This window comes from Lepidothrix coronata, unplaced genomic scaffold, assembly GCF_001604755.1.
Source record: "Lepidothrix coronata isolate B3197 unplaced genomic scaffold, Lepidothrix_coronata-1.0 Scaffold141, whole genome shotgun sequence".
Classification (NCBI taxonomy): Eukaryota; Metazoa; Chordata; class Aves; order Passeriformes; family Pipridae; genus Lepidothrix; species Lepidothrix coronata.
The window spans coordinates 1,157,734-1,184,502 of NW_016690321.1; the positions used below are offsets into that span (position 1 = coordinate 1,157,734).

A 26,769-nucleotide genomic window follows, 5' to 3' on the forward strand; every position below is an offset into this window, starting at 1 on the left:
AAATGATGCTTTCTTTTTTTATTTTTTTAAAGAATCTGACCATCCTAAATTATTGCATTAAATCATCTGGAGTAGGAAGACCTCTTTGAGGTCTTACTGGTATCTGATAGCACCCTCTGTTCCCTAGAAAATAGCCCCTGGAACTCTTGTGTTAATGGCTTGGCACAGTCCCCTGCCAGTTTGTCCTGGTGGCTTTCAAACTGTTGTCCTGTGTCGTAGAGAACTTCTAACATGTAAAGCATTTAAGAACATCATCAAAAAGTAGCAATGGAAAGTTTTTTGTCTGTGGATTTTTTTTTTCTTCTTTTACTGCTTAGTGAGTAATGTGCCTGGTTTAAAACTGTGCCAAATAACACCTCTGGTTTTGCTTGGTTGGTTCTTGGCGGTGGTTGTCCTTTTTTCCCCTACTGCCAGGCCTGCATGTGAGGAAGCAGTGGTGAGGAGAAAGGGGTGCAGTAGGGACGGTTTGTGGTGACTTAGTGGGAGATAAGAGGAGGATGGTCCATGCTGGGTTGAAACGGGGGGGGGGGGGCTGGGGAGTGCTGCTGTTCCTATTGTTCTGCCAGACTGTATGATTCAGCCACAAAGCAGCTGGTTCTCAAAATTAATGTTTAAAACTTGGCGTTTTGAAAAATACCACTTCAAAACATAATAAAGCACAATAAGAAACATTAAGACTGATACTTTGAAACTACCTGAAGATAGATGAATCACTTGAAAATTCTCCCAGTAAAAATATTTGTATTTTCTCTCAACAAACCAGTATGTTGAAACTGAAGCATAACCTTGGGTCTCGCATAAGCTTCTGCAGTGACTAATTAGGCAGTGGAAAAGCAGAGAAATCACCTCACCTCTGACCGCAACACTAGTTAAAAAAGTTTTGGAAAATATGGGCAACCACTGCAATCCTGCATTGTAGGAAGGGGTGGAGATGGAGCGGCTGCCTTCCCTAGGGCTGTGGTTGGTATTGCACTGACTATCAGCACCCATAACTGCTCCCACTAAGATTAATAAGGAGAGACTTAATGCATGGTGGTCACCTGTAGGAGCCAACAGAGACTTGCTGGGGGTCCTGCTGCCACCCATCACCACCAGCACAGAGTGGGACGGGTACCTTGCAGGACACAGTGGGATGTGACGTCCCAGGCAGGATAGACCAAAGGTGCTGCCAGATGTAGCAGCTCCCATGTTAGGCTTTTATCTCCTCCTTTGCTGTCAGCTAACCTCCTTCAGACACTGATGGTACTATGAAATCTTCCAGGAGCCACAGCATTTGTTTCCCTTGAAACTTGGGAGGGCAGGGGACAGCAGGGAAGAGGATTGTGTTTTTTTAAAAATCTTGTTTAGGCTTTTATTTGCCTGGGGTTTTTTTCCCTCTGGAGAGCTCACAGCTTACTATTTCAGGCTGGTTTTTGCCTGCAAGAAATTCCTATGAAACGATCAGAGGATTTGAGGGTCTGTGAGATGCTTCTATATTTTGAGTCCTAATCACTTAGGTGAAAAAGAATAAGTAAATTATATATTGAACTGCTAACTGGTGCTGAGGCCTGGTGGTTTCCATGGCAACTGGGCTGGAAATAGCTGCCTGTGACGTCACCAGCACGGCACAGGTAGAGTTGAATCCCGCCACCGTTTTTCCCTGAAGAAGTGAGTTCGGCAGGCACAAACACCTTGACATTGCAATTAACATATGCAAATATCCCAGCCACCCTGGGGGCACCTGTCCATCGCCAGGGTACATCGAGTTCACAGCGCACACAGCAGAAATGTCTGAGCCCTCTTGAAGGTACTAAGGGAGGCCAGATCCCCCCATCCCACACCTCCCCTCTATGTTGGCTGCATTGGGGTGCAGAGCCACAGAGTGAAGCTTCCGGCCCCACATCCACGTTGGGGGACTTGCGTCTTCTCCAGTGCCCGGTGATACCCCAGTTGCCCAAGCTGCTCCTCTAATTCATCTTACAGTTGCAGTATTACATGTGAGAGGGGAGAGACTTCTAAACAGCTTGGACACCCTTTCTTCTTTCTGGAGATGGATAAAAGACATGGTAGGTTTGGTCTTCTTTTTTGGTTATTTTCTGGAGGATTTGGTTTTATTTTCCCTTTCTTTTTTATCTTTGAGATGCCAGGAATTTAAACTCTGGTCTTTTCTGGCATTGCTGAAGGACAAGTGGGAGGTATAAATGAATCTATGAATGTGAATGTTTAAAACGTTAATTGAAGGGGTGAACATGGTGAATCTTTAACAAAGGCTTTGTCTACTTAAAATATTAATTACTTGTTGAAGTAAATACATTTTAAGCAAAACAAACAACCAGCCTGATTAAGCATGGTTATTTGATTATACTGGTAGAGTGGAGAATGGAGGTTCTGCCTGAAACCTCTTGCACTGTACTGAAGGTATAGGAGTGTCACACTTCTCTGTGACAGGAACTGACCCACACTGGAGCCTGGGTAGACACAGGCAAGGTGGATATGAAGAGTAAGTTTCCTGTTCAGCTGTGGAATTGAATATCATTTAGCCAGCAACACCAAAAAAACCCACCCCACTGATCTGATTACCTAGCTCTATGCATGACCAAAACATAGTAGATGTGGTACTTCCTTCCGTGTGTTTTCTGGTGTTTGCATTCAATTTAGTTTTAGCTGTCCCAAGTGATTGTATTTCCAACGTTTTCCTGAGAAGACAAGACCTTAACTCCTGTTAAGGTGATTTTGTCCTCTTTTCCTCATGCAGCAACGAGCCTGTGTGTTTCTTTTCTTGGTTTCCACTGGATCTGAGGAAGTAGCGTTGGATGATCCCCTTTTTAATTTGTGCCTCTCAGAGGTTTGTAGACAGTTCAGTTCCCGGCTCATTGGCCATTGCTTAGCAAGCTCTCATAGTTAGTCCTTGTGTTTGTAAATTATTTCTAGTTCTTGATAATGCACTTGTTTCTCTTCTGCAACCTTCTATTTTGTAATGGGTTTTTCTGAGCAGGTTTCTGGTATGGTTGCAGCCAAAATAATTTGAGGCTACTAGTACTGCAAGCACATGCAGCAAGTGGAGCTATTTGCCTCCAGCAGTGCCCACCTATACACAGAAGTAGCTCTGTTACAAAAGTCTTCTCCAGGAGACTCCTACATCTCCTATGCCTGTGTCATTGCAGTGGCTCTGAGTACCAAACACATCTGATGTTTCAGTTGTGATAGCTGCTTCTCTGAGGAAGGGTCTCATACTGTCTCTTGCCTTTGGTCAAAACAGATGCACTCTGGGCAGTGTTTTACATTTAGATTTAAATGCTTATCTGTCATATATGAATAAAAACATTCACTGTTTATAATGAGAAAAATGACACAGGGCAATGGATGGGCAGTTTACTGGGTGCCGTGGCTTGCAGAGTGTTGTTTGCAGATAGCCCCTGCATGGACCGCCTGCTATGCTTCACAGGCCAGTAGTGACCCGTGCACCACAGTTTGGGTGATGCTGTTCTAGGGCCTTATCTACACTAGAAAAAGGAAGACAAATGATGCATAGTTTATCGTCCTGTTGTAAAGCTAAATGACATTGTGGAATGGTTTGGGGGTTTTTTAATGTCAGGAGCTGATTCTTGCATATGCTGCAGCAGTGTTTCTGCTTCCAGAGGTGAAATAACTGTCCTGATTTCATCAGTGTAGAAACAGATATGTACTTGGAACTACAGAAGACTTCTACCTATATAATGTAATTCCTTTTGGAAGCAAGTATTAGTAGCCCCTTTTTCCTTCTTTGGGTGGACTACTTTAAAACATTAATATTATTGTGGCTTCCAAGGGGTTTTTCCTTCCAACTTGGTTTGTAGGCAGTGCCCCAAGAAGTAGATAGATATGAGTATGAAAAATACGAAGATCTTCAAAGCCTTACTGACAAAAGGAAAACCTTGCAATGCATTTCTCTGCTGCCATCCCTAGTTAGCTGTGCTACCACTAGTGATGAGGCAGAGGAGTTTGAGATCATCTGTGGCTCTTAGAAGAAACGCCAAAATTTAAAACTGAACACCCATTGCTGAAGGCTTTTGAGCAGTCATGAAAACCTGGCATTTGTTTAGACACCTTAGTGTTAGCTGAGCGTTTAGGAGATGCTTTCTCTGCTTAGACATGCAGTAATCATCTATTGCATGATGCTTGAAGGACTACAATCAGCATTTCTGTCTTAAGGTACATACTGCTATTAACACTTGTTGGGTTCCTCAGGGTTTCTGACACCTCCTTCTCGTTTATGCAGGTGAAAACTTTGGGCCTAATATGGACACAGTTTTGTTGTATAGCCCTCTTGATAGGATGAGAAGGAATGGCACTGCTCAGTGTTCCCATCAGAGTCCTTGGCAAATGCATCTGTCAGGAAGGATTTGGTGATGGGTGTTAAGATAACGAGCCACTGGGGGGGGGGAAGGCGGGGGCAGGGAGGTGGACTATGACTTTTCACTCCTTGTCACCTCTACTTCTCTCCCAATTCACACGGTCTTCAGAAAAAGGAAAAGCTGTTACTACTGCTGACTGCTCAACTCTTGCAGAGTTCTTGATCTCTGCACATGCTGTGCATAATACCTGTGCAGTGGTATTGCTTGGGAAGGGTGAAAGCCCAGAAGATAGGGGTTTATTGTCTTCTATGCTGAGGCTTGCCAAGGTCCCAGTGGCTGCAATCTCCAAAATTAGATGGTTTGTGTTTGGAGTTAGGATATCATCAATGGGGCCTACTGGGGACAACCTGCTGTTTATGCACCCTAAAAATACCACTTTGTCTTCTCTCTGCCACAGAGTGGATGGGAAGGGAAACAGGACTGAGTACAGGGCTCAGGGAATGAGAAGGACGGAGGGTGGGTGGAGGATGATCTTCAGGAAATGAGTCTGGCGGCTGGAAGGAGTTTGGCCCCATTTAAAATGGCTGCTGCCGCATTCAAGGGGCCATTTTAAGTGCCTGTTATCCTACTCTCGCTTAAGGCTGTAATTTGAATGAATGTGAAGCCAACAAAAATGTTAGATTCCTGTACAAATCTGTTCTGATTTGGGGATTCATCCGAGTCCCAACAATGCATAAAGTACTGCAGAATGAGAGGTGATACATTGTGGAAATGTAAGATATGAATTTTATATTTATTACTGACTTGGCAGGGTGCTTTTCACATCACCATTCTGGTACAATTTTGATTAGATTTTTATGCTGAGCATCGGAGAAACACTGCTCGTGTGTACGTAATTCTCTTTCCCTTTTGTGCATCCTTTCTCTGATAAGGAGAATTCTGTGCTGATGAGACAGGGTTGTCAGTCATTGCACTGTAACGATACAGTTCAGACAATGCCAGTGAAAACTTCCTCTGCCAGCGTGGAGGATGTGTGTTGACATGGAGCAGAGTGCCGCTAGCAGTGGGAGAACAGGTAAGTTTCTGTGTCCTGCCCAATTGACCTCTGCAAGAGTTCAGAAGGGTGATGGTGGTTTCCATCACGTTGCTGCATATGGGGGAACCTGTTCAGTGGTCCTCGGTCCATGTGTTGCTCTCATTTGTCACAAATTGTTGTCTTGTAATGGATTTTGTTTACTCCCAGCATGTGCTGGCTCTGAACTAGCACTGAAAGCAGATAAAATTTGATCTGCAGATGGAGTGCTGTCTGTTCTCTCACAGGTACTCGTTTTCTTTAAATGGGAAAGCATCAGGAAAATACCCTTCTCTATAGACTATCTTACAGAGTCAGAGTTCTGGGGCAGTGGTAAATCTGATGTGCATATTTATATATAGTCATTTATGCAACTCTTGTCTTTTGTATATAGCTTTTTACAAGCATCAATGCATGTATTTTACCTTGCTTTGTGTTAAAACTAGTAGCGTCCCCATTTTATAGCTTTATAAAGAACTGTGTTGCGTGGTTTGAGATGGTGCAGAAAGTCTGCATTAAAACTGGGACCTGAACCCAGACTTCTGGAATTCTCAGTTCAGTGTCCAATACCCAGGAAGAATGAGAGAGAAGGCAGGATGATTTTTGTGCTTATTTCAAGATACATTTACATATTTTTGTGTTGAATTGGCTTCTGGAGATGAGCAGCTTTGATGTGGCATTTTTCATTAGAATAATTGTCTTGAGAAGGAGCTTAAAAGGATAAAAATGTAGTCGTTTCTTTGCATCTTCACCACAAACAGCATTGCAATTGTACTTCAGGAATGCACTTGGCTTGTGGCATTTGGTGGAACCAAAAGATTTCACTCAGTATGATACTGGCAGAGAAAAATGTATGAACAGATGATTGCCAGCAAGTTGATTTACCACAATGAGTTTATAAATTGTCATCTGGGCTATAGTAGTTTCACTCTGTGATCCTTCTTCATTGCAGTAGGTAGTAAAATATTTGCTTATACCATCAGGATGTTGCTTGGTTCAGTGTTGCTGTGACTCGGCTGGCAAATGGTAACTTGTTAGTCATGGTAACTCAACTGCTTATTTCTATGCTTGCAGCTCTTGAACTGATTTTGGTGGGTAGCCATTGTCAATGGAAGGCAAGTGAAAGGAAAAGCCTGGGAGTTAGCTGGTTGTAATCCCTGCCCTCACTGCTCACCTGGATAGAAGCAGATCTGCTTGCAGAGCTGATGGCGAAAAGAAATGGGAAAAGATTTGTCTGGGTCTGTCGCTGGTCTACCTAAGTAATTCTGTCACCTTCGTTAGAGCTGTGAATTCCTGTATTCAAAGTTTTGGCAGCAAATGGACAAGGCTTAAGGGGGGTGTTATATGGGTTAGTAGTTTAGTCCCTACCCTCCCACAGCTGGAAGACTGACTCTTTGCAGAAAAGGTGGAGAGCCTTTCCCTTGTTGAGAACCAAGCTGCCCTTTTGGGCAGCCACACATTAGCCCGTACCTTGACGTTACCCAGCAGCAATCTGTGAAGTCAGGTGGCTCCAGCCTACAGAAAATGAACTTGTAGTTTGTGCCTAGCCCCTGGGCTGCAAGATCTTCTATCTGAGGTCTAAAACCTTAAATAGCCCACATTCATGGCCACCTCTCCAGGAGGAAACCTTGCTTCAAGTGTAAAACCACTGTGCACTTAACACTTGCTGATGCAGGGAAGTTGGCATGCAGTAAGCAGGGGTGTGAGTTTATGGCTCCCCAGCTGTTCTCGACTGTTTTGTGGGGGCATTTTTCATATGCAGTTAAGACTTGAGCTGCTTGCTCCAGCAGTGTCAAGTAAGAGTGGCTACGGCGTGAGCTGGTGTGCAGTGCCTGCTGTGTCGTCTGCTCAGAGCCCTGCTTGTTAATCCTTTTGCAGGAAAGGGTGAACAAGCCCTTGGATAACATTTGGATTATACAGGAGGCCACGCAGGATCAGAGGGGCAGCACGGTGATGGGGTGGAACTGAGGAGCTGTGAGACCAGTAGGGCTGCACATGCTGCACCAGACACAGCTGGGACGTGTCGGGCTTAAGAGTGCCCTGGTCGAGGCAGGAGCATCGGTAATGCGAGTGGAGAGTGCCTGTGTGGGATGGGGGCAGCGTCCCGGAGAGCAGAAGCAAGGGGGCCCCCCAGATCACACTGGCTGCAGGACCCTGCTTCTACCCCACTCTGGCCTTGGCAGAGCCCACCGGCGGGCCGACATGCTCGGCGGAGGAAGGAGGGAGCAAACGCTTCCCGCGGTGGAGCACGAGCTGGCACCTGAGCAGTCTCACCTCTGCCCCGCTGGCTCTCACCGGCCCTTCCTGGCTGTCTGCCGCCTCTCTCCAGCTGCCAGCCCCCTGCCCGCTGGCAGGAACCCCATCCCCTGCCCGGGCTGGGAGCTGGCAGGAGAGAGGTGGGCTGCAGAGAGGATCAGCTCCCTCGGGCCCCTGATCCATCCCAGCAGAGCAGCGAGCCTCCCCCGGCTCCCCGTGTCAAGCGCGTGTTTAAGCTTGTGCTGGTCTCCTGGACACCTTCCCGGTGAGTTTTCCAGAGAATGACTACAGATGAAATGCAATTAGACACAGATGGACGAGGGGTGGGGGAGGAGTGGGAGATGAGCCGAGTTTGAAAATGGGGGGAGGGGAGCGATTAATTGCGAGGCCGTGAGGCAGGACCGGCATGTGCGAGAGGGACGTGTGCGAGGATCAGAGGTCCCCGCTGGGAAACGCTCGCTGGGCTGGGGCCGGGAACCTGAGGAGGTCTCTGTGCTCTCAACTGCTGCTGCCGCCGCTGTTGTGGTTGTTGGAGAGCCAGAGGGAAGCAGCAGGCGTGTCTCAGGGATGATTAATCATGTATGGCAGCAGCGAGGAAGGAGGACGCGGTGCGCACACGGAGACCAGCACCTCCCCTACCCCTGCGCGCCTTTGGCTCATTGACAGCAATCTCTTCTGCTCGGAAATCCAGCCCCAGAGGAGGGCAGTCAGAGGGGGACCGTGTTTCGCCTAAGCCAAGAGAGGGCTCCTTACCCACCCGCATCTGCTGGGAGCTCTGAGACTTAAGAAACTTAAATCTTCTGGATCTGGAGAAGAGTGAAAAAAATGTGAAGGCAGGGAGTTGCGCTAGTCCAGGTGGGAGGAGCGGCAGACCTGACTGAAGGTTTAATTTGTGAGGAGCATGGAAAAAATAAAAGTGGGTTTTGCAACAGCAGGCTGCAAGTGCTTCCTAGTTGGAGAGGTGACACTCCTCTCCAGTGACACCCTGGCACTACCTGGGCGGAGGGGGGGCTGGGGGAATTTAAACATAATTTGGTTTCTCTTTTGGGAAAAGAATTTGGTTTTAAGTCTCCAGGATTTGAGTTTTATTGCTGTAAAGAAAAACTTAAGAAATAGAAACCTGCTTTTGTGTGCGTTTGTGATTTTTTGTGAGGTCACATGGTTAAATCAGGACCACTGGCAGGCCTGCAACTTTTAACCAGGCTTCCCAGTCTAATGGTCATTACCTGCAGTGGTCTGCACGCACATATTACTCTTGCAGTTTCTCCTGCAAGTATCTGAAAGTGTCCCCTTTTCTCTGCATCCCCCATCAAAGCTAAGGCAGTATTCTTCCCACTATGACTTACAGTGGATGATGTCAAAGTGTTCATACTTTTTCCTGTTAAGCTCAAAGACTGCCTTTGACAGTCTGTAACACTTCGTACTGGGAGGTTTGCACTGAAGGAAGGTGTTTGATTGTATTTTCCTGCCTCTTATTTCCCTCTGCTCAAGATTTGCTCAGATGCCGTTAACTATAGCGCTGTCTTCTGTCACTGAGGTGGGATCTCTGGGCTAATTTTTGTAGGGTTGCTTGGACGCACTTCTTTTACATTTGTCCCTGCAAGATGGCTAGAGAGTGTTATTTAATGCTTATAAACAGCTCCACATTTTCCACGTACCACTTCCTCATGCAGTGCAGAGCTGTGGCCAGAATCTGGAATATGCTAATTTCTTTATTTTCCTCCACCTTTTTTTTTTCTTAATTGTTCTAAATGTAGCTGAGTAGTATTTCACAAAGCTAAATATCGTCACAAAATAAGAAAGGAGTAGAGCATACAAACTGTTCAGAGGCAGGACTGGAATGGGTCTCTCCAGACAGAGTTACGTTTGTTATGAAACGTGTGCTGCAGAGCTATGGAAGGCTAGGGTACCACTGATGAGGTTGGAGGTACCTTTGCAGGGTTGTTTTGGGATCCGTGGATTAAAAAGCAATGCAGTTTTTCAAGCAGAATCAAAACACACTGGTGGCATCAGAAGCTGACAAAACCAAGAGCTGGAATAAATACTTAATGCTCCTCCCTGTGAGACCTCTGCTCACAGCCAGTAGTCATGGAAAACAGGACAAAACAGATGTGGATGCCCAAGCGAGTGAATAGTGCTCCTTTATTCGTTGCTGTTGTGAAGTGAGGTGTTTTCTTCTCCTCACCAATTTGCCGAGCTTCCTTTGGGGTGTCGGTGGCCTGGGATGGTGGTGGGAGGAAGGTGCTGGAAGCAGCTGGCGTTTTGCACCAGCCCAGCAGGTCTAATTTTGGGATATGAGCAGCATAACAAGCTCCTTTGCTTAGGACATGTGGAGGGATGTCTCTGCCTTGCCTGTAGGGACCATCTACCTGTTTTGAATGGATGGACTGAGAGCAGGTAGAAGGGCAGGAGGGCATCCGAGTGCTTGAGGCCAGTACAACATAGATGTTTCCATTCAGAGCTCTTCCTGAGGCTTTCTCTAAAGGCGAGCAGCAGAGAATGAGGCAGCTTGTGGTCTGTTGCGCCTTCTGCACCCACCAAGGGGCTGATGGGAGCAGGGGGCTCATGCTAAGGCTTACCTCGCAGTGTATGTGATTTAAGAGAAAGGAGGAAAACGAGGGATGAAAGGATGTAAACCAGGGACAAGAGGATGTAATTTGCTCACTCATCTGGCGGATGGGCTGCCAGAGGAGTGTGTTGCTAATTAATGTGAGCTATTGATCGCATTTGGACAGAGGTGATGCTGTGTTGGGGAGCAGCATTCACCTTTGCACTATTGGACCATCCAGGGTCCTTTTCCAGTCCTTTTCCAGTTCGTGGATCATTTTGGCGAGCCTTCCAGCTTTGTGTTGCCCTCCAGCATCAGTGCTGGTGGCAGTGGTGGGGTCCTTGGCTCCCTGAGGACTGCTGCTTGTGCGAATGGGGGTGGGCAGGACTCCCTGTCTCAGTTGGCACCTTCGGGGCCACCTGGTCCCCTCCCCTGCCCAGGGATGCTTTCTGGCTGTGTAAAGGGAGCTTTCAGAGCAGCCAGGGGCTGGCTGCCAGGCTGCCTTTAATTCCCCCAGCTGGCAAACAGGAGGCCTGTGTCGGTTGCCGGGGCAATGGCGGGAAGCTGTGTTAGTTTAATGAAGCATTGGGAAGGCTGCTGTTTATTTCAGGGGAGCGGGGGTTCTCTCGTCTGCCAGGATGCTCCCCCGGGGTGGAAGGGCGGCTGCCAAAGGGTTCCTAGGCCAAGGCTGCCATGCTGTCCCCCTTGACTGCCGCCCTCAGCTCTTTCCAGGGTGCAGAGGCCAGCAAGTCAGGCCATTCGTCAGCACAGCATGTCCGCCTCCTCCCCTTCCACTCGAGCCCCACATTTTCAGTGCCATGCCATCAAACTTGTCCTCTCCCAAAAGCGCCTGCCCTTTCCCAGGGAAGACCCCCCCTTGCCCCACACATGTGTTCAGGATCCAGTCCTTGCCCCATGCAGGGTGTCTCCCTCTCTGCTGCTGTGACGGATGCCCCTTCCCCTTTATTGCCCGCCTGGGGTGCAGTGCTTACCTGACTGGGGTGTTGAACTTCCTCTCTTTATTTAAGCAAATGAAGACTTGAAGCATCAATGTCTTCATAGTAAAGGTGACCTACAAAGGAAGGAGGAGAAGAATGAAGGGGGGAAAGGGGGGAAGTGCCTTGCTTATGCCCCTTTTCCAGTGTCTCCTTTTGATTTAAAATGGGGGGGCTTGGGCTTTTTTATCCTTCTTTGCTTCTTTTCTTCCCAGCCTGTTATTTTAAATACAAAAGGATTTCGGGTCTTGTTTAACCTCTGGGGGGGAGGGGGATTCGATGCACAACTTGAGCACTAATAGGCTTATGACTATTCAGATAAAACTTCATTAACTGATTATTTAAAAAAATAAGCCTTATTCAGACCTTTTAAAAATCAAGAGAGTGTAAATGGGTGTGAACAAACAAATACTAGGTGGAGAGGTTGTCTAAAAGTTCAGTATGCCGTGTCCATTTAATAAAAGGCTAAGAAAAAACCTCAAGCCACAGACCAATGAATTTTCACTACAAAAAAGGCAAAATAAGACTATTATATTGCAAAAAAAAAAAAAAAAGGCCTTTTCATATGTGTAAAGATAGATGTATTTGGTAAAGCTGTACAAACAGAAATGCACCTGAATTTTTTCCCTCTCTCCCCTCCTCCCTTTTTTTTTTCTGTTTCCCGTTTAAAATGCCGTATAGATGAATGCTGTCCTGGATGATGCTTCCTCAGCTGGTGTAGCAGAGTCTGCCCTTGTCCTGCAGGAGCAGCTTTCCGCACCAGCCCTTGCAGGACCAAATCCCACCCCCCCAAGTACAGCGGCACATTATGCGTGCCCGTGCTCCCGGCCAGGGCGGCAGCATCCCGTGGGGGTTTGCAGGTCGCCTGTGCCAGCCGTGCCATGTGGATGGAGCACAAGGAGCCAGTCTCTCTGCATGAAGCCCACATCAGCCCAAACTCTCCGACGCCCTGTTGCTACCCTCCCTCCCTGGCCCGTTTCTCGCTGTATGCGCGAGTCTCGCACCCTGTGGACGGCTGGTAATTAAAAAACCTTGGAGGGGGATATTATTGAGTTAACAGTAGTTATTTGTCAGGCTGCTGGAGAGGGGGGAGAGTGATCTATCCCCAGGGAAAGCTGCACTGACGAGGGGTGGGGGGGAGCAGGAGGGAGGAGGAAGTGGGGGCGAGATTGGCAGGTGACTGCCAGCTCCGAGGAGATGACAGCGGCAGCAGCTCCGCCAGTCCCACTTGAACACTGCACTGCAGGTACTGGGTTAATGGGTGGGAAGTGGTGAAGAAGAATATCAGGGTGGGTGGCTGGAGGGGAGGGTGTTGGTGTGGGGGAGTTGATTTCTGCTAAACGCCAAGATAGAGATGACACTCTCTGTATACATGTAATCATTAGACTTTTCATTCCCAAGAATATTTTCCTTCATATAATTTTTTAAAATGCAGAGAAACCTTTCCCCAAACCTGACAGTATTCTACCTACAATCACTTCCCCCTTGCCAATATTACCATGCTCTACAAAAACGGTCTGAAATGCTGTACTATTTTTGACCATTTCATTTGGGTTATTTGTAGTGAAATTTTAATTCTTAAGGTGCTAGGAATAGGTTCCTCAGTCCCACATCATCTCCATGTAGCAAGGCCTTTTTACTGAATGTGAGACTGCATTACAATCTAAACCTCACAATTTTCTTGTTTGATAACACTGACTATCCAACTAGAAAATTCATGTATCCTCGTTTTGCAGGACTGGCAGGTTAGACCTAGGCTGAAGTCCTGATTGACATCTGCAGACAGCATTCTTGCTCATGCTTTCTCCCTCTCTCTCTCCTGTGTTCATGCTGTCTCTCTTTTTTCCCCCTCTTTTCTCTTTTGGAGGGCAAAACATCTGTTTGCAAAGGGCTGAGGACACATGCTGCATAGGGAGATAAAAGCAAAGAGTCCTTATCCCATGTAAGAGTTCATAGATCTGTAACTCAGGGGGCTGGCGACAGGGTTTGACAAGGGTTGAAATCCTTCTGTCTTTCTCCCTTATATATTTGAGTTTGAAAAACAAAAACAACCAGGGTTATCTCAGATGTGCAATAGTGAGGATTTAGGTGTCAGCTTCACTATCAGCTTCATTCTTTGTGCACAAAGAGAGAAAGAGGATCACAGATTTGCACCTAAGCTACACAGAGCGATGCCAGTGCCTTGGTTTATCACAGTGAAGGAAGCCCATGCCTCTCCCTGCCCACTACAGCAGAGTTAAGCCCCAAGGGCCTTACACAGGCAGTGCATCCTTTCTCTCCCTGCAGCAGGAGCCAAGTTTAAGGAATGGGATGAGAGTTCAAGGCACACATACAACTGTAGACCTGCATTGTATAGATAGCAAAGAAAGGAAGCTTCAAAAATGTTCTGATGCTTTTCCCTCCCAGCACCAACAGTCCCCTGTAAAGTATTTAGTCATAAAAGTGTGCCTTTTCTCTTTGACTTGCCCTAATTGTGGAAAGGGCCACCACCTATGCTCGTGCACCTGTGGTGTTACAGGTTTTAGTCCAGAGACTAGGTAAGGTGTTCTGAGCTATGAAAACAGCTGATGGGCTGGTCTATACATCCAATTTAACCTATGACTCAGGTGTTGTACTGGTGTGCTTATCAGAAATGCCTGCAACAAAAGGGGCAAAAGTCCCTTTGATTTTCCAGCACTGACATACTGATTTACATTACACGGAGATACATATTTTGACTGCTTGACAAAGAAAATCATGCCCATGATAGCTTTTTGTCAAGCAAGTAATCCTATTGAATGGAAGCATGACCAGCGCCATCCATTTTGAGGTCTCTTCTGCGTGGTAGTTTCCAGAGTCCTGGTGTGGCCAATTTCAGGGAACTGTGTTTTAACCTGGCGACTACCTGCAGACTTTGCTGAGCAGTGCGGGGAGCTTTGGGCGCTTAGCAGCTTTGAAAGTGACATCACAGGCATCTTAAATGTACTTTTCAAGCATGCATTGGTTTTAAAGCTTCCAGCTGGCCTTTTGGCCGTATATATAGATCACGCACTGAACTGCTTACCACGAATGGCAGTTACTTGAATGCAAATAAAAATTACATGTTTCTCTCCTGCCTTCGTCCTCCCCTTTTCTGCTTTCCGTGTGGAATAAGATCTTGGGGATGTCTTGAGCTGGACCATGAACTCCTTAGACTGTCAGTTTTGCTAAGGGTAGAAGGGGCTTGCTGTGTAAAGCCCTACCTGCTCTTTGGATACTTGCACTACAACCTGCCATATTTTCACCGTTACTGACGTGTGGCAGCAAGAGTTTAGACGCATGCAGCCTTGCCTAGGGGTAAAAGGGGATGGGAGAAGACACCAGCAGAAGACACAAACAAAACCGCTAGTTCAGAGCTCACAATTAACATGACTGAGATTTTGAGCAAGTCTCAGGGTAGCGGTAGCGGTAACACAAAGCCAGCACTGGGAGCTCATTTTAATTTCAACCATCTTGTGCGTGTGTAGTTGGCTGTCTTTGTTTAAAGAACTTGGCCTTCAGGTAGATTTTATTTGGATGGCTTGCTTATCCAAAGAACATTAACGACTTTCCTTGAGGAGTTCTAGCCAGTACCTTTGCACCCCGGTTCTCCTCTAGCCCTGTTTTCTCTTTTCCATAATCTCCCAGTGCCCGGCAGCAAGCCTTTAGGGTACATGCGCAAGCAAAAGGAGCTTGAGTTGGGGAATTAATATTCCTGGAACATAACACCAGCAGCATGCACACGCTGAGGAGAATATTAGAGCTATTAGCGGTGGGAGTTTGGAGTGCATGCAATATCTAGATGGAGAATTCAATGTGATTAATCTGCCTCTAAGCAGCAGCCTCCGGGCTCTGGGAATTCTGTGGCACGTTTGAAATCAGAACTTTTTTTAATTACCTTTCCGCATCAACAAAACAATTGCAGTTGTGTGAAAATAAGCCCATTCAGTCCCTGCCCTGTCTCTGTTCTTTTTTTTTTCCCTTTTTCCTTTTTGGATGAGACATGCTACCAGAGCCCTGAGTATTCATGGTCCCAGCAGCTCTGACAGCACTTCACACAAGTGCGGAGGGACTTAACCTGGGAGACTTGGCCAGCCTCCAAGTCAGGTAATTGCATCATGGGCCAAGTTGGAGCAAGCCCATGCTAGTCAGCGTGCATGTGTTAGATTCCTTCCTCTTCCCCACTTCTTTTTTCTGCTTCCCAATAAATGCCCATGCCTTCCTCTCTCCCCCATTTCCCTCCTCACCTTGCATGGCACGTTGGCAGCCATGTTGTCTCCCTGCCCACAGGCAGGTTGAGAGAGATTCCCCAAGAGAGAAGGAGTGGGATAAGCGTGGAGGTTTTCTCTCACGCAGTCAGCAGGGTGGAAAAAAATAGATAAAAAAGATGAAAGGAGTCAGTATAAAAATGGTAGTAAAGTTGTGGCCAAACAAGTAGCAAGACTTGCTGAAGGATATGAGATTGGATGGGGTTCTCGCTGCTTGCGATTCATACCTTTTCCCTCCCTCTCACAAGCAGAAGCAGGAGAGTTTATTCCTTCCATTGCAGCCTGGTTTGTTGCTCTACTGGCACAGAGAAGCCATAAAACAACAGGGGAAATCTTCTTTGATGCTGTGGCTCTGCCAAGGCTGGGATGATGCCCCAAGGCACTGGTATTCAGAGTTGATGTGGGAACTGAGGCTTTGGTTGTGGAGGAGCTCCCACCTGGAAGAGCATCTTCTGGCCGCTTGGATTTTATACTGGAAGCGCATAGAGCCACCGGGGTACAAAAGTTTCCAACAAGTGTCTTGGGCTTCCAGTGCTGCTGCCAGCCCTCTGGGGCACCTCAGGCACTCATGGGGTGCTTCCACCGTCCAGCAGCAGCAAGCTGGGAATGTACTTGCCAGCTGGTTCATAGCAGGGATCTGGATCGCTTCCTCTTCGCTTCTCGCTCGCTCCATGTACAGATTTCCCTCCCGCCGCACTGGCAGGTTGCGGGAAGGGCAGTCTACGATGGCAGTGCTGTTTTCTCCTCCCTTCCAGGTCGGCGCAGTGATGGGAATTGCTTTGCAGGTCTCAATGAGGGCAGGGATGAAGGTTGGAGAGAGGAGTGAACACACTGTGAGGATCACAAGCTGTCTCCTTTTTGGGTCTGCAGTTCCAATAACTTCATAAATATAATGTTGTCTGCAATTAGCACCGTTTAATTAGTTAATTTTTTTTCTTTATTTCACTTGGCTGTGGCTGTGCCCTTGGCTTATTCTTCTAAATTCCTGGCCTTCAGGTATGACTAGCACAGTGCAAGTGTTTGAGCTGCCTTGCTTCAAAAGGTGAAAGAAAATATCCCATTTTAAACACAAATAACAGATTTTTATTTTTGGGGCTTATTTACTGACATGTTTGAGTTTGTGTTAAATTTTGAGAAATTGATGTTAAACAAATGCACCAGCTGAATAAACAAAAAAAGCCCCACATCTTACAACTTTCCAGGTCACATTAAGCCAATAGCTACTTAATGAGCCTTTTTTTTTTCTTTTAGGCTTTATTTCAGATATGACCATAGAAGTCTTATATCATCAGCTTTTGCTCCTAGAGCAACAACTGAGGATTGCCTTGTATTGGGAGTACATCAAAGCCTCCTGGCCTTTCTTTTATCTACCCCAGCCTATCTTCCCCTCCCCAGGGCACCTAAAACCTAAAAATACACTAGAGAATCGAAAATCTCACCCTATTGCCATGCTTAGGCCTCACACTTGTACCTTAATTCTGACCTTTAATACCCCTTTTACTCGAATCGTAGCTTAGTAGTGGTTTCGGATCTTCAGATGGGGAAAAACCCCCCAAGTGCACACTGGTTAGCATTACCTCTGCCTGGCCCACGGTTCCCAGACCTCTGCCATGGAGCTCTGGTCACTCTGTGTGGTCCTGCTTGCCTGGTGGCTCTCAGCGCTGCCTTCCCAGCGTGTCTCTGGCACAACCCGAAGCATCTGCCTGTTTTGGTCCTTACCCTGCAATCCCCCTCCACCATACCCCCTAGAACTTCTCCTGTGGCCACCCCTTGATTTTCACCCCAGCACCTCATTCTGCTCCAGCATCAGCAGGTCCAGAGAGGCCATGGCAGGTGGCCAAGGTGCCGGAGGGCTGTGGGAGCCTGTGCTCCGTTGGAGGACGGTGCCTGGGCTGGCACTTGCTGTCTGTCCTGCTCAGACCACTTTTAAAAGGTATTTCCATTGTGGTCACAAAGTTTATTTTGGAAAAAAAAAAAAACAACCCACACGCAAAAAAATCACAACAAAAAAAGAGAGTATATTTTATAAAAGAAAAAAAAAGCCATTTTCTTGGCCAGCCATTTCCTGAGTTCCCTTTGTTACTACTGCAGATATGTGTTTGAATAAGAGCCTTTTCCCCTCCCCTCTCCTATTCCTCCCTGTTCTATCCTGCAGTGAAGTCACAATCCGGCGTTTGTGGGCTCTGTGTGATGTCAGAGACTCGGTCTTGTGACTTCACCGGCGGGCTCAAGCAGAAGGTGCAGACGGGGCTTAGAGAGGAGAAAAAAAAGCCCCCTCCTCTTCCCTCCCCCCCCCCGCCCCCCCCCCTCTCGGTTTATAAAACCAGTAGCTGAGATAAATCGGAAGGGGGTGGGGAGAAGCAGCAGGGAAAGCTGAGAAAGATGCCAGAAAGGTACAGTAAATGGGCTTTATCTCTCTCTCCCTCTCCCTGAAAGTTGAGAGTGGAAAATTGCCCTGCAGAGGCCACCTCTCGCCGACCACGCGCGGCGGCGGTGGCGGCCGTGTGTCTGCGGCGCCCTGTGCGTGTCACCCGCCCCCGCGACGCCGCTGTGCCCACCCGGGGTGCCCGCGGGTGGGTGGGAGGGTGGGCGATGAGGTCCGGGGGCGGCGGGGGGCAGCTGGAGCCCGGCGTGGCTGGGCACGGGGAGCCGCTCGCCTTGTCCCTTTTCAAAGGCCCCAGCTGTTGGCTGCTCGCTGCAGTCTGGCTCCTGCTCCGAGACCGACATAAATGGGTTATGGGGTTTATGCATATGCGTGTGTGTGTGTGGGGTGGCTTCCCCCCCCCCCTCGCCCTGTAAGCCTTGTTGATTTTTTTTTAATTTATTTTGTTTTGGATGTGTGTGTTTATTTTTTTCTCGCTCTGCAGGTTCAGAGTAGCACGGGGGTGGATGGGGAGGGGCCTGCCATTCCACCGTGATGTGTGGGTACATCAGGAGGGAGAAGGGCAAGGCCTCAGGGTCACATTCTCAAGGGCTGTGAGATATGATTTCTTCTTTAATATCTTCTTTTGGGGGGGGCCGTTTTGGTGATGGTTGTTTTTTTAGCTGACAACTGCACAATAGCAATGTGGGTGCACCAGCAAAGAGCAACCTAAAAAAAAGGGGGGGGGGAGAAAAAGAAAAAAAAAAAGGGGGGGGAGGAGGGAAATGAGGGGTTAGCTTGCCCCTCCTTTCTTCTTCAGCAATTTTTTTTCGCTGTGTCCAATTTGCCATTCACTTGAAATTTTGGACAAAGACGGGGGCAGTGGGTGGGTGGCTTTGAGTTTTGTGATATAATATGACTGGAGCAAAAGAGTAAAGCGTAGACAATTAAGGATCGGTGCGAGGGCTTTGCTCATTCAGTCTGTTGAGGAAGCCGTCATTTTGTGTTAGTGTGTGCGTCTGGAGGAGGAAGGATAGTGGAGAGTGACAGTGGAAGGATGCCTGACGTTGTGGTGTATTTGTACTTGCGAAACACCCGCTCCAGGAAAGGAGGGCTTCAAAAGAAAGGAATGAGGGAGAGGGGGTCCTCAATTTGCTCTGCGGTGAAGCCACTTCAGACTGGACTCTCGCTGCTGGGAACGTGATGTTTTCTTGCCTCCATGAAAGGGGAGGGCTGAGGAAGGAAAAGTGCATGCAGGTGTCAGGCTCCTTGCTGCCACCTCTCTGCCTATGCACCTCGCCCCGATGACCGGGGCTTCTCTGCTGCTCTGGTTCGCGAAGCTCCTGGGAAAAGCACCGCATCCCGTCTGCAGCACCAAGCTCCTCTCCACTCCCGGGTCACTTGGGTCCCTCTGCTGCACTTCACTCCTAAAGACCCAGAGCACATCCTGCTTTTGTAGTTATTTATTTCTTTATTTCAGCTACTGGACCCTGGCTGTCCTCTGCCAATACGTTTCAAGGCTGATGAATAGCACCCCCTGCAGTTATAAAGCTGATCTTTTGTAGCACAGATGTATAATTAATTGTGCAGCACTTTTGCAGTCTGAACAGGCAAGTGTATTCTTGGAAGACACCCACGTACTGCCGCCTGCTTCTCAGACCCCCAGCTCCACGACCCTCGGAGAAGGGAGCTGTTGGCCACAACTTAAGAACCTCTGTCCTACCCGTAGTGATTTGAAATAGGATTCAAATCCAGGGCTTTGGTGTAAAAGCCAAAAACACCGCCACAAACAACCCCAAACCCAAAGCACTGCTGCACCGCAGGACTCCTCTCCTCTGCCTTTGCTCCAGCAGGAAAGAACTTTTAGGGTTATTTGCATCTCTGTTCCATCACAATGGTGATGCTTAGGGATTTTTCCCCCTTCTTTCTTCTCTCAGAGGGGAAGTAAGTTTGTAAAGGACTTTGAAGATAAAAATCCTTGTCTGCACTGAGTACTGTCTGTTGGCTTGTCTGGGAAATGAAGCCTGGAATCACCCTGCATTCCCCTTGGAGGTTTAAGTCAAAAGAGCCATTGAGGTGTCCTCCTTTGGACCTCTGGCCCCAGGGAGGGCAAAAGTGGGGGTGTCTGAGTGGGACTGGAGGGACACTGCCTATGAGTCTGGAAGGTGGGGGGCGAGGAGAAAAATGCACCCTGTGAAACTGAGGGCAGAGGACATTGGGGATGTGATTTAGCTAAGATTAGATACGGAAGAGATTTTAAGCCTCATTATTTTGTCTGGGTATGGCAGGATTGTCCCCTATGGGGCTTTCCTCAGTTCTTTATCTACACCTGCTTTTAAATGACTCCTGAAAGAGCAGAAAACAGTGGAGAAAACCCTTTCCTTTGATTTCTCTTCGGCTGGGGACACGGGGACATCCATCGCCCAGGACTGTAACCACTGGTGTTCAGGCAGGGGGGAGACATGCATCACTTCAGCCCCATGCTAGGATATGAAAGGATTAAATCCTTTTCCTAAGCAAAGTGGAAGGTCCCCAGGTGTCTTCTCTCAGGCTCAGAGATTGTAGTGGGAGAAAGAAGCAGGATCCAGCTGGGTAAGAGACCTCATCAAGAGGATAAAAGCATTTAGGGTAAAGGACAGTCTGTCTCCCCGAGTAGGGGAAGTAATCAGTGAGGATGTGCAAGGGTCTCTTAAAAAGCCCTAGGCAGGCAATGCATATATCAGAAAAGAATTTCCAGGCAGTGGTGAAGGGGAACGAGCTGAAAGCGTTAATTAGTTGCCCTCTCTGCCCAACCCCCCTCCCTGTTTCTGTTAAAATATTCCCTTTCTTATAACCACCACTGCTTTTTTCATTCTTTCTTTTTTTTTTTTTTAAACTTCTGTCTCAATGAAAAGGATTGTTAAGGAAATCCCCTACATATCACTTAAGGCTAGCTGCTGAATTACTGTTTCTCGAGATGAGATAAATGCTAGCTGATTATAAATAGAGTGACTACCCTTTTTCGTCAATATTAGGCGTAAGCCGACACCTTGATCTTCAGCCTGTGGCGTGAATCACACTGTAACAGTTGCTAGTTTCAAAGAAGAGTAGTCATCCCTTCTCTCATGCCATGCTCCCTGCTGTGGAGAGGCTTGGCCCTGATGGGGGGATCCCTGGGCTGTGGGCAGGTACCCCAGGGAATGTGAAACTTCACCCCGGTGAAATGCTTTCTCTCCACCAATGTAACCAGTGTCCCTTCATTAGACCTGGGTTCAGCCAGGGTTATCAGGGGGAGGACTGCAGCCCCCCTCTGCCCAGTGCTGCTGCTCCTCAGTGAAAGCGTTCATGTTGGGATGGCTTGTTTTCTTATTTGTGGGTTTGGGCTGTTTCTAAAAATTGCTAAAACCAGTGGAAACACATTGAGTTGGTAGGTCGACATGAACTATGCTTGCTGGGGCACCTGTTCTTGCTTCTGTGCTCACTGGTGATGTTCTAAGAAGTAGTGCTGACCTTATTTTCAGAGCCCTGATGAAACCAACAGTATTTTGTTTAGGTCTAATTAGTCAGAGCACGTTTACAGAAAAGTTAAAGGGGGGGCCCTCCATCCCAATCACCTCTCTGGGCAAATGTCCTGGAATCCTGAAACAGAAGCAAGTTACTTAAGATTTTACTGCATAGCTTGGACTCTCTAAAGATAGGTCTGTCCAGGCTTTACAAAATTAAATGCTACTTGCTTAACCCAGGGCAGCTCTCTCTGTTACCTAATAGCTTTTAAAGCATTTTCATCACTTAGGTTAGGTGATATGAATGAAAATACGCTACTTTCCCCCACCCCAAATGTGTCAGTAGTGCTCATAAATAGTTGAATACGTTGTGTTTAAAGTTGTAAGTTCTGTATGTTCTCATGTGCCCTATCCCGACTTGGATTTGAGTGTGACTTTAAAGTAATGCAGGGCACTAAAACAAGACATGAACATCTTTTGAAATGTAGAATTATGGTGTTTGAGCATTGAATATATTTTAATGAGATCCAAAGTAATTAAAGTGGTTGTGTTTGAAGTAGGGTTTTTCCTCATGTTCTGTTAGCAATAGGAGATATAAGTAAACTGTGGTGGAACTTTAAAAATATTTTTAATAAACCAATCTTCTCAGATGAATCAGGACCAGAGAACGTCACTATATGTGACCAAAAAAAGCAGAAGTTGGTTTATATGACAAGAAGTTAATGAGATTTCATGCAACGTCTATCTTTAGTGGACCCTTAGGTTTCTACTACCCAATATAAATACAGCCTTCTTACCAGATGAACATAGAAGATTTTCTTGGGTTTTGTCCAGTCTGATGCCTTCTGCTTTTGCCTCTTGCTGCTGCAAGCCCTTCTTATGTGCTGTTTCATGTGCTTGAATTATGAAGCACGGTAGCAGCAAGGTGACTGGAAGAACTAACGCCATTTCTTCAGGGACCTTTTTTTCTCTTCTGTTGTCACAGCTGAGATTCCAAACAGCTATTGCATGCATCAGGGAGGAAGCCAACAGGGAGGAAAGTAAGAATGAAAATCTTAGTTGCTTCTAAAAATTTGGAACTATATGTCATGGGGATTTAGGCTTGTTAAGCCCAGAAATTCCCACTTCCCTGTGGGCAATAAAAAAACACCCCAGCAAATGAAACCTCTGTAAAAGGCCACCAGAAGTAAAAGAAAACAAAAATCCCTTTCTGTAAAACATGTTCAGGCAAGGCAGAGTTGGTTTTATGTAAGACCACTTAAAAAGATGAGTTCTAATATTTGAATTTCTACTTTTATTTAGATATATTTAGCAATTCAGATAATGAAGATTTATTGATGGTCTTTTCTGCCTTGTCGGAGACAGTCTTGCTGGGGAATCATATTTGTATGGCTTTCTGTTTTTATTTCCACCTTCATTACTTTGGGCATCTGCATGGAAATGCAATCAGCTTTTCCTCAAAAGTTCAGCTGCTGTTGTTTCTTGCTTTTTCTGCTGCAGTCAGATTCTTTTGTCCACAGCATCACAATCACTTCCACAGCAACTAATTCTGTTCTGCCAGAAGCAGCTTTTTGGCAGGAGGTAAAAGGAAGAAGCAGAAGAAGCAGAGCAGGTCTTAAGGTACAAAGATCCTATTTTCATGAATCAGCTCTTTGTAACGGGAAGATGAGAGGATAGAAGTGCTGCAGTATTCAAAGACAGAGCAGAATTGTCTCTCATATGGGTGTGTTAATTTTTCTCCTGCTATGATTTTCCTTCCTTTGAGATGCTCCAAAGTCTTTCAATCCAGTTGTTGCTCTGTTGCAGGAATGGAGTGGTAGGACTTAACACCTTGGCTTATGGAGATGGTTCTAGTGTCTGGAGGAGAGCCGCTTCCTAGTGATGCAACCAAAACATGACAGTCAGTATGTTGAGAATCTGTGCTTGTCCAAAATACTTTCCAGCAAGCACACAGATCCTTTGGCAGTCTTAAGGAGAAAAGTTCAATATTGGTGAATTAATGAGAGCCCTCCCTGTCTTTGCTGCAGTTCCTCAGGAGACATCTGGTACTGCTTCTCCCTTGTGTAGGGTCAGATATAACACTTTTTGTCTGAAGTAAGTATAAAAGAAATAGGAGGAAGGTATGGGAAATCCTGGGGCTAGGTAGGAATAGAGGTAGGAAATGTTAATGAATGCAGCCATGCTGATGTTTTTCTTGGAGAAACAGGCGAGCTGCCCTTGCTTTACACTTGCTTAAAGATGTAGTTGTCCCACCGTGAATATAAGTTTCAGTCCCTGGTTGCGTGACCTGTAGGTGCCTGATCTTGCTGTCATGTTTTGTATTCTCTGTCTTCAGTGCCCATTCCCATAGCATCTAAAGGCCTCTAGATGAAAGCCATAAAAGTGCAGTGGTGAGCCTGTGCATGACATGAAATTGTGTAACAGGGGAAGGGCTTAGGATAAGGGTAATATCTTGAAGGGACAGGTGCCACGTCTGTGAAATCTGCATGCCTGACTCGGCGGACACTTCACCTTCCTGGTGCTGCTGGTTCAGTGCTTTTCATTAGCAATGAAACCTTTTGTAAAGAAGAAGAAATCTCTCAGAGGACCCCACCAGCTGCATTCAGAAATCATCTTTCCTCTAGCAAACACTGGGGTGCTCAGAGCCTTTCCCACATACGTTACCTGCAAATTTGTTCGCTATCCCTCATGCTGCATCACTTACTGTCCTCCCCCCTTCCAGGCAGAGGGAGCTCAGAGGGTTTGTGGAGATGAGAGGTGGCTGAGGTCAGGAATGGTGTCATACTTCTGTTTCCCCTCCAAGCTGCTAATGTATGCTTCTGGAGAGCCATACGAACTGAGTAATTACTGAATTATGGCTAGATCAGAAGTGGTGACCTCAAAGACAGAGGGAGACTCTCCATCTCCATTTGTCAGTCCTCTCGGGGTCAGAAAGACCTTTTTTCTCTGGGATCTGGGAGAGTGGGGAAGGGGCTATGCAAGGTAAGCCTCACTTACATTAAGGCATAACAGGGAAAAACATTTGCTTTAGCCATTGCAGAATTCATGTGCAGTAGGAGTGTCAACATTGCTTGCATGTGTGCACTGACAGCAGCACTGGTAGGAGCAATGGCACTAACCCTGAGGGCTACTTAGGGGGCTTTATTTTGCTCAGAATCTCCCACCCACCATAGAGGAGGGTGCCAAGTCTTGAGGCCCTTTTCCTGCCTGTCTCTGCCTTGTTTGTGCCTCTGTCCTCAAAAGCATTCTGATTAGGAGGTGCCAGGAAGGGTTTCTGGGAGGAAATGGGCAGGATTTGGAAGATTTCTGTTGTGGTAGTACCATAGTGGCTCTGTACAATTATGGCTGAGCTGATTTTCTTGCACTAAAAGCAGAGACTTCAATCTTTCTTTTGACTGTAGTGTAGTGCATCGGCTAAATTTACAGCACTTACTCTCTGATGATGGAATGTATTTGCTGGAAATTACGTGCAAACCTGTTTAGTTCGTTGCGTTGATTGTAAAATTGATGCTTTAAGGGTTTTTTTTGTAAGTAATCATTTTTGGCCTTAAATCTCTGGTTTTTTTTTCTTTTCAGAATTGAAGGGTGATTTACTTATAAGTTGCTTTAAGAGCTTATAGATGCTACTGATGACTTTACCCTGAAGCAGAAAAGCTTGCATGAGTGTTGGATTCCCACTCTTGATAGTGTGTTTGCAGAATTGAAGCCCTGGTAGCATGATGGGATTACTTTCTTCATTTGTCCTAATAATGTTTTATTTATAATTTATTTTTTTTTTGGTAACTGATGGTGGTCAAGTAAGTAGTTGTCACTGAATGGCCAAGTCAGAAGGTTGAATTTTTTCCTTCTGAAAAGAAAATGAAATGTTCAGTGGCTAAGAAAAACTTGGTGATGTGAACAAGGTGTACTAATGACAGTGGTTTTTCATCCGAAGTCTGCAGACAGCCAAAAATTAGTTTCTGAGAGAATGAAATTATCCATTAAGCTCAGTGGGGCTGTATATTGAAGCCTGATAGATCACTTTGAAAGCTGCAAAGGATATGGCGTCTATGCTTGCATGATATTTAACTAATACAGTTTTGATAGCTTTGTTTTCATTCTGCACTTTTATTGACCCTCTGTATTACCAGTGATGTCTACTGTACTGCAACAGCTGACAATAGTATGAATTTGCCTGTAATTTATAGCACGATTTCTTTTAAAACTTCATTTCATCCTTTAAAATCAGCCGTGTACTTTTGAGCTTGTAAATATTGAGCAACTTGTGTTGTATTTCCCCTGTAACGCCTATAAAATAATCATTAGTGGAGATGTGGAATGCTGCTGTGCACCAGGTTAGAGATCTAGGTATTTAAGTATGCTAATTCACTTATTTTTGGTCCTTTGAAAAATATTTGAATTAATGAACGTTCACTGTCCTTGTAGTTTTATAGCGCTTTTTTGAGCATTTTACAAAACTTTTGCTATTTATGCTGCAACTTCATTTTGGACATTAAGTGAAAAATAACAAGCTTATCTAGATAAGCTGTGCTCTCGTGGTTTTGTATATACCAAAGGATTTTACCTTAAGGTAAGTTTAAGTTTAGCTTAAGTTAGAGCGCTCCAAGCACTCCTGCCTTATAAATCTACATAAAGGATCGACCTCAATTGATGCTTCACTTCAAAATCAGAAAACAGATAATGGAAAATCAAATTATAAAAACCTTATCGAGTTCCCCCACCCCATTACAGCTTTTATCACAGTCCGGGATCCCCAGGGGGAATGCTGCTCTAACCAAGCTCTTCGCATGCCATGGCAGTCAACAAGATTAAAGCTGTTTCCTACTACAGCAACCTCTCAGCTTGTCACAGGGAATGTGCTGTCGGAGCCTCTTCTCCAGGCAAAGGAAGTGATGACCTCCACCTCCCATGAGCGAAGCACCGAGCCTTAAATACTACATGCAAATGGGCGGCCAGTGTTAAGGAGAGCCAGGGGTGTGCTGCGCTGGGAGAGCAACAGGGCAGTGCCTGTGTGCTCCAACTGCAATTCCCAGGGAGCTGATGTGGAGCACGTCACAGTAATTTCATCGGAAGGAGATAAGGCATAGATAACAGCAGTAGACTTCCCTCTGAAAGGAGCCATTGCCTGTTGAGTCCAAAAAGGAGCAGGCAAGTCTTTCCTGGATAATCCTGATGCACAATTGCCTGGCCAGCAGCTCGGAGTCCCTAACATCCACGAATTCTTAACTTGAAAGACACATAGTAGAAGCACGTGTAATTGTTGTCTGCTCTGGTTGTTTTCCCCAGACTACTGGCATCATTGCAGCCCTATCTAGATGGAATTCCAGCCAGCCTCCGAATTATTTTTGACAGATAACACATGGTACAAGATGTGGTGGTTCGTATTTATTTTTCATAAAAAGCAAGTCACCTGTGGAGGAGCCATCAGTGAAGTTGTCAACTGGCTGTGCTTACAACAGTCCTCAGCAGTTCATTG

General features: G+C 46.4%; 1 protein-coding gene across 6 annotated transcripts in view; it reads left to right on the forward strand.

The window, feature by feature from the left end:
* TCF20 (transcription factor 20) overlaps window positions 1-26,769 on the forward strand; it is a 136,424-nt gene that overhangs the window by 36,273 nt on the left and 73,382 nt on the right. Inside the window, exon 1 of one of the 6 annotated variants that reach the window (XM_017827639.1) lies at window positions 17,691-17,842. The exons of the other annotated variants lie outside the window; for them this stretch is intronic. The gene's annotated coding sequence lies outside the window, so the exon portion shown is untranslated. Of the gene's footprint in view, window positions 1-17,690; window positions 17,843-26,769 lie in introns of those variants that run through there. 6 annotated transcript variants of the gene reach the window in all.